Source organism: Lactuca saligna, chromosome 5 (assembly GCF_052625555.1).
Source record: "Lactuca saligna cultivar CGN05327 chromosome 5, ASM5262555v1, whole genome shotgun sequence".
NCBI lineage: Eukaryota > Viridiplantae > Streptophyta > Magnoliopsida > Asterales > Asteraceae > Lactuca > Lactuca saligna.
The window spans coordinates 142,270,277-142,277,819 of record NC_136421.1 but is presented as its reverse complement, the minus strand read 5'-3'; positions in this window follow the sequence as shown (position 1 = coordinate 142,277,819).

Sequence of the window (7,543 nt, the reverse complement as noted above, 5' to 3'; positions counted from 1 at the left end):
CTATTTGTGGCGTTTGGAGCTGGATTCGGCATCCGACCGTTTGACTCCCATCAGTCGCCTCTCGAAATCTGCTTGTTGTTCTTTCATCTCTCTTATTTCGTCTAGAGCTGTTATCATTTGGTTCTGAAGTGTCCCCGTGTAGATTTGGGTATTCTCATGTAGTCCTTCCAAACGGCAGATGTCAGCGGTGTTACCTTGGGTAGCAGCATTGATCTCGCGGACTCTGGCTGCTTGTTGGTCTACCTGGTAGTTCTGGTTAGCTATAGCGTTCACGACAACAGGAAGTGCTCGATCAGCTGAGCCTCCCCCACTGACGTTGTAAAAATCCCGACACATGCCGAATGGAGGGCGTACACCTTGCTGACGGCTCCAGTAGTAGAGGTGGCTTCCCCAGATTGGAATGGGTCCCGGTTGATATGGTCTGATTACGGGAGGATGGGGGATGGGAGGGTCGATTACTTCCGGTTCGGAGTCTGTTCCGCTAGAAATTTCCACGATCTCCTCGTCGACTTCGTATTCTTCTCCGAATTCGATTTCGAATTCTTCTTCGACTCCCTCCTCGAACTCTTCTTCGACCTCTTCTTCGATTTCCTCTGGGTCTTCCTCCGGGTCTTCTTCTATCCAGCCGCCGTTAGCTTGATTTAGGTAGTAGGGGTCTCCCGGTAAAGGAAATCCGGCCATTTGTCTGTACTGGGATAGAGGTATGAGATTTTTATAAGAAAAGAAATTTCTATTTAACGACTTCCTAAGCCTATTTATATCTTTACTGGGCGCAATATTTTATCGTTCAATTATTTTTAACAATAGACTTATAGTATTTCAATTTAGCGAATCTAGATTTTATAAGTTTTTGGCTTGTTGACTACTACGACCATTCCTCGACGTACATTGGTCAAATCCAGGATAAATATAGTTGATCAGGCTATATTTATTCTCGATTTGATTACATACTTCAAGGCCCAATCGTGGTATCGGAACTTGCCATACTACTTTTTAGAAAAACTTGTCATGATACGAGGCTGATACGTGCGGGTAAAAATGTATATATTTGAAGAAAATATATTTCTATGAAAATGTTTTTTTTTATCAGAGGGTTTTTGGTTCCCGTTGTATTTATAGTTTGTATATCTTATGTGGTTTGATATACTTAGTTCACTATAAACAATGCTCTGATACCAATCTGTCACACCCCCAAACCAGAATGGCGGAAACATTCGGGGGTGGATGACTTCACGTAGTATCACAACAATTGAATATTGTAAAGAAAGTAACACAACCATCATATATATAAAATGAAAACGTATATTGTTGCGTTATACATGTTATCAAAATAATATTACAACATGATGATAAATGTTCAATAATAAAAACATCATTTGTGTTTCTTCTCCCAAAAGCTGGTAGTTACCTGTATCACTGATTCCCTGAGAAATAAAAGTGGTTTTGAAAAGTGTCAACAATTAAGTTGGTGAGTTCATGAGTGTTTCGAGTTGAAAAGTATATCCTTTTTGGTAGTAAATTGGTAAACGAGGTTTTTAGAAAGTCCAATATTTTCTTGTAAGATGATTCAAAAGTTTCCAAAGTTGAAATGTGTTAGTATCTTTTATACTCAAATGATAAAAACAACTTTGTATGAAAAATAATGTAGAAAACTGCAATGCACATATGAATCTCGTAAATCAATCTTGTTTTATACTTTTTATGTGAGTTTTATAACCGTACTATTGACACTGACGGCCTGTAACAACATTCTTCAGGTGTTGCAGTGTTATGACATTTGTCACCCCAGACCTGCCGGTCTAACTATAGCTAGTAGTTTAGGTGCGGGATTGTCAATCCCGTATAGATCTATACACAAGTATCACGCTCTCCCTCCAAGAGATTATGGTATATAATACAGGACTTGAAATGCATACAAAAATGTACGTTGAAGTTTGAATATCTCACATTGCCTAGTATAAGTAGATTTACAATGAAATGACCTTACTTATTTTGAAAGTGTTTCGTTTTTCAAGATGTATATGTAAAATGTAGGACTGACTTGTTAACTATACCCATTATAGTTTTTCAGATAGTATGTTCCATTTAGTAGAAATAACTTAGTGACATAATCGCTCTTGTATACATAATATGTTTGTATCGATATTCGAAGATAGAAATTTCATTTATGTTTATAAAACGATACTTTAACATGTAATGTACTTGTATTCCCCCCCCCCCCCCTAAAACATGAAAAAGAATTGAAAAGTAGGGGTATGAACTCACTTGTTAAGTTTGAAGAGAGGGACTAAAGTTAAGTAGAACTTCGATCGCGGATAGTTGCGTCGTCGGGCTCTTCGGGGATCTCTACAACGTAAATCTTGTTGGGTTATGAGCATTCTAACACTCCTAAGTGTACATGCAACCCTAAATACCTTGAATCTATGTTTTCTCTATTATACATGCAAATATGAACATCCAAGGTATTATCCTAATCTAGCATACAAAACTATCAATATAACAAGATAGAATACATACCTCTTTGATGTAGAATGTCTTCATGAAGCTTGAGTGCCTAGTGCCCCAAGTGTGACACCTCAAATGGTTCACACAACACCAAATATACTTGGAATAACTTGAGAGAATTCTACACTTCATAAAATCGGCTAGCCCTCTCTAGAATAATCTAGTGGCCGATTTTGGTCAAGAATAATATCTATATATAGTGTTACAATTAGGGTAAACTCTAATTGTCATGACTTTCCATTTCCTTGGATCCATGGGTTCAAATACACCATGGAGCATCCAAGGAGCATCATATGGGTTTTGGCCCAACTAGATAATCCATGGAGCATTAGCCCACTATACAAGTATGGATGATTTACACAATCAACCCATATATTTAATTAGTCTTCTTTTGATCACTTAATTAATCCTAGATTAATTCTTGATCAATACTAATTAAATAATCTTATTATTCTTATTATTAATATACTAGAACTTATAATATATTAATAACCATAAGTGTCTTATTTCTCTCATTATAGTCTATCCAAGTGCATGATGCCATGCAACCCAAATGGACCATGCCGGGTCGGGTCAAGTCTTACCAATTATAGTTATGGACTTAGACATTAATCCCACAGTCTCCCACTTGGATAAGTCTAAAACTATTTTTGCGTATGACTTCAGGAACCAACTGGCAATCGTAGCTCTCAAAAGCTTCTGTTGAACTTTGACCTTGTAGATGAACTCTGATCTTGTCAATGACTTGTCCATTAGATAAGGGATCATATATTCCTCCATTCTAGATATCATAAGGACTGAGACATGGATTATAATCATTCTCTCTGTCCATTTGTTGTTTCCCGATTTCCGATTTATGATGACTGACTAATTGAACAAATCAAATCAGTCCTGGCCCGGCCGAGCACTTCCATTTGTCATCATCAAATCATCGAGGGGCCCACAGATATCGCTTTCATCCCGAAGGTAAAAGGAATGGATAAACTTCGACTCATATGGCTTGTTCTACTACTTGTTGAATCATACACAAAGACACGTTTTATAACATCGAGTTACCAATGCATTTCGTGTAATCAATGTACTATCAACTCATAGTAACAACTCATATCTCTAGGTTTGAAGAATATAAGATATTATCGTCTCATGATCACTCGTGATAAAATCCATGAAGTGATTCCAATGAGCGCGGGTTGAATCCAATACTCAGAACTTATGAGCACTCATGAGTGTTGTAGCCCTTTGTCCAACAACTTAGACCTCTACAAGCCAACCCATGACAGTCTTAATTCATATCTACTTCCAACATATGACCGACTGTGGATGGTTTGAATAACGTAGTCATTCCGGAAGAATAACCTAGTTTATTCGGGAAGTCAAAACATGCAAAGTGCAACACAATAATAATTGAATCCAATATGGTCTCAGAGCTTATGAATATAAATAAAATACCTTTTATTTATCACCATATGATTACACATTATTCATTGTATACTGTTTCAGCTATCAACATTATTCTTGAATTTAAAACAATAGTTGTCCCATGCTCCAAGCATGTACACTATGTTTTCCTAAACACTAGTCATGCCATACACCAAGTATGCATACTATGTTTGTCTATGATCTTTACTTTGTGAACTAGATCAATTGAACATAACTTCAATGATTCTCTTTTCACACTCCCAAATCCTTACTGCAAATGCAAGAATTCCAAATTCATGTCATTTACTGAAATCTATTAGATTCTAAACTTATATGCATCGATCCTCTTGTAATGATTATGCACAAAGTCAGAAAGACTTAACAACAATCATTACAGAGCATTCCAAAGGAGGTCAAGTCCTTGGAACCATCCTTCTTGCATTAAGTTTCCTTAATCTTATACAGATTGAAAATTCTAACTTTGAAACATTTCCAGATTCCATTTTGACTATCACTTCTGAACAAGAGTTGCCTCCTTACAGATTATGTCAATATGGTCCTTCCAGAATTATCACTATACTTCCAATTGTCCTTGAGAAACCAGTCTTTGGCAAACCTTAGATTGTCCTCGACAATTGTTTAATCCTTTTAGTCATATCCAGTTCTAAACCTTTTCCATTCTTAACGCCCTAGGCATTTGGAAAATTTTAGAAAGGATGAATATAGCACATGTAATCGATCCTATATCCGAAGCATATGGGACACGATTCATGATGTCTCACATAAAGACTAAACCAGTCTTTTGCTATAACATTTCCATTTCAATTTGCCAAGTTCTTTAAATTCAGATTATGAAAAGGGATGCCGTAATCATAATCGAATTTAAGGACGCAAATAATGGACCCATATACAGAATTTCCTTATGTTGAGCCATTCCAACATGAAATTCATATATATCCTTGACTAAATGATTAAAACCTCACGATCTAAGCTTATAGATTTGAGATGAAGTATAATTTCCTCTCCCTTAATTATAGCAAAACAACTTTTTCCCAATTGAAACCTTTTGTTTTCTATAATTAACATTGCTAGCTTGCAATACTTATCGTAATTATCATGCTCCCACTAACATGATGATTATTAGCATAACACTTATGCTCCCACTAGCTTTGACATGTACTCAGAAATCAGCTGGACTTCTAGAAATCAATACTTTATTGACTTTCTTACCAAAGTTCAGATTTCTGATACTAGATTGTTTTGATAAGACTTTATCAAAAAAACATACACCTTCCTTAGATAGCTTATGGGTGTGTCAAAACAATTTTAAGAACTATGAAAAGGGATGCCGTAATCATAGTCTTGATCGTTTTGACCTTTGCCATTTCTCACTAGTCCAAGTTAGTGTGCCGGTAAACCACACACGCTCCACTAACGACTTTGAGATCACAATTGCTATCTAGCTAAAATCTACTTAGTGGAAGTGTTTCCTCACCATCATTTTCATGAATCGGAGAGAAACCTTATGACACTTAGATTTAATGGTGTATGTGTTCTTATCCATGTGAATTGTCAAAATCATAGTCACAAGACAAGGATAATGACAAATCCAAACTCATATGGACTGAACTCAATCTTAATTTCTTGCCACCTGGCAGCTCAAGGGCCTACCATTGCTTCCAAGTTTTTGTGCAACACATTGAGAACTCTAAGAACTCATATGCAAAGCCAACTTTAACTAGAATGGGCACAGAATATGTCAACACGATAGGTTATAAACCTCAAGTCGTGTGCTAGTGAAGAACTTCAGGTTTCATTCTTGATTAGTTCTTGAGAATTTCAAGACCTTTAAGACTCCCACTGTCCTCTTGACCTATAAGACTCCCTTGTCAAACATCCAAGAGATAGTGTGGATTCTAATCAAGACAAACACTTCACACAATTGGCCTTAGTTGGTCTTTGTTTTATCCAAAACATCACAACTTACCAATTTCAAATGTACAAGAGTAGAAAACTTTTACTCTTACATTTGATAAGTGTTTTAAACCTTCTTTAAGACATGTCACTCAAATTACAATCTTGGAGTATGACTCTAAGACTTGTATTGGAACGAAGTATGACTCATCTTCTTGATTTAACCATTTCAGCAATTCAAGATCCCTTCTTCTTAGTCGTAAGAATGCACTAAGACTTCCTTAGAGAACTAATTTTGATATGGTTTCTTAATCATTAAGATGATCACAAAACTGATACTAAAGTACTCTCCCATCTTTTCAGATTTGAGAAACTTTTATCCTTCTGCCTAATTTTATTCTTCTTATCCGCTCTGCTATGCATTGGAACCTTTTCCAATGTCTCAGAGTTACACTTAAGCTTGTAAGTATAATCATATTTACTGAACTCAAGTAAAATATGACGAATAGCCTTATATCTTTTGTGGTGGACTTAATCAGTGCACATGACTATGTGCTTGATCCCTTAGTCCATTACTTGACTCACACATCCATGTGAACAAGTAATTAGTCTTAATTTTTCCAATACTTGAAAGTTATCATTCATCATGCTATACAACTTGCATGATTCCAAGTCCCGGTCCAATTGAGACTTTGGATGATGAGAATCTTTCCTTATTTGGTAAATTTAGACATTACCACAAATGAAGGAATCAATTTCATATTTCCACTCTTGCTATTAATTGAATCATATAAGCAACAATTTTTTTTCCTCAAATGCCATTGTAAAGATACTTTTAAAATAAATAAAATCAAAAATTTCTTTTATTTTAAAAACTATGCGGAAAAACTTATCCTTACAATCCATATAAAAACTTGTTGTTATCTATTCCTTAGCAATATCTCATAACTCCTAAGAAGTAGCTCAAGAATCTGATTTTCAAACTACGCGATAGAAATCCATCTATGCGATCAGATTCAGCATATTCTTTCTTTAAGTTCCTTTACTTTTCTTTGATTCTTAAAACATTACCATGTGACCCAGTCACATCATGCATCAAAAATCTCATAATAGAAACTTAACAGAGTTAGATAGTGGACTTTTACCTGAAGTAGAGTCAATCTTATTGACTTTAACATCCTTAGGTAAATTAGGCAGCTTCGCAACTAATGACCCTTTCTTTGGCAATATAAACATATGGACCCTTTGATAATGGTACACGGGACTATCACAGACTTAGCTTTTCTCTTTACCATTTGTTCAACCGAGTTGACTATGGCCGATCCCTTTCCATTGGGAAGAGAATGCTTTTTCTGTATTTCCAGTGTCACCATTGTCAATGTCCATAAAGTTTCAGGAAGTTGATCTTAGCAATAGATAAGATCATTAAGGGTCTTGTCATAGTCTATTTCATAGGTGTCTCAAAGGAACTCACTATGTGACTTAGAAAGTGATAGAACCACCAACTTTCTCAAGACTTTGACACCCAACTCTCCCGGCTTGTCAATATGTGACTACATCTCCAAGATGTGACCACACCAAGACCTTGCCTTGCCAATAGGGCTCGAGTGACTTTAAACTTTTAAAGAACTTGTGGGTTAGGGAGAATAATTGGAGGAGGAGAAAGAAGTATGATATCCATGGGACATCATCTTCATTAGGAAAG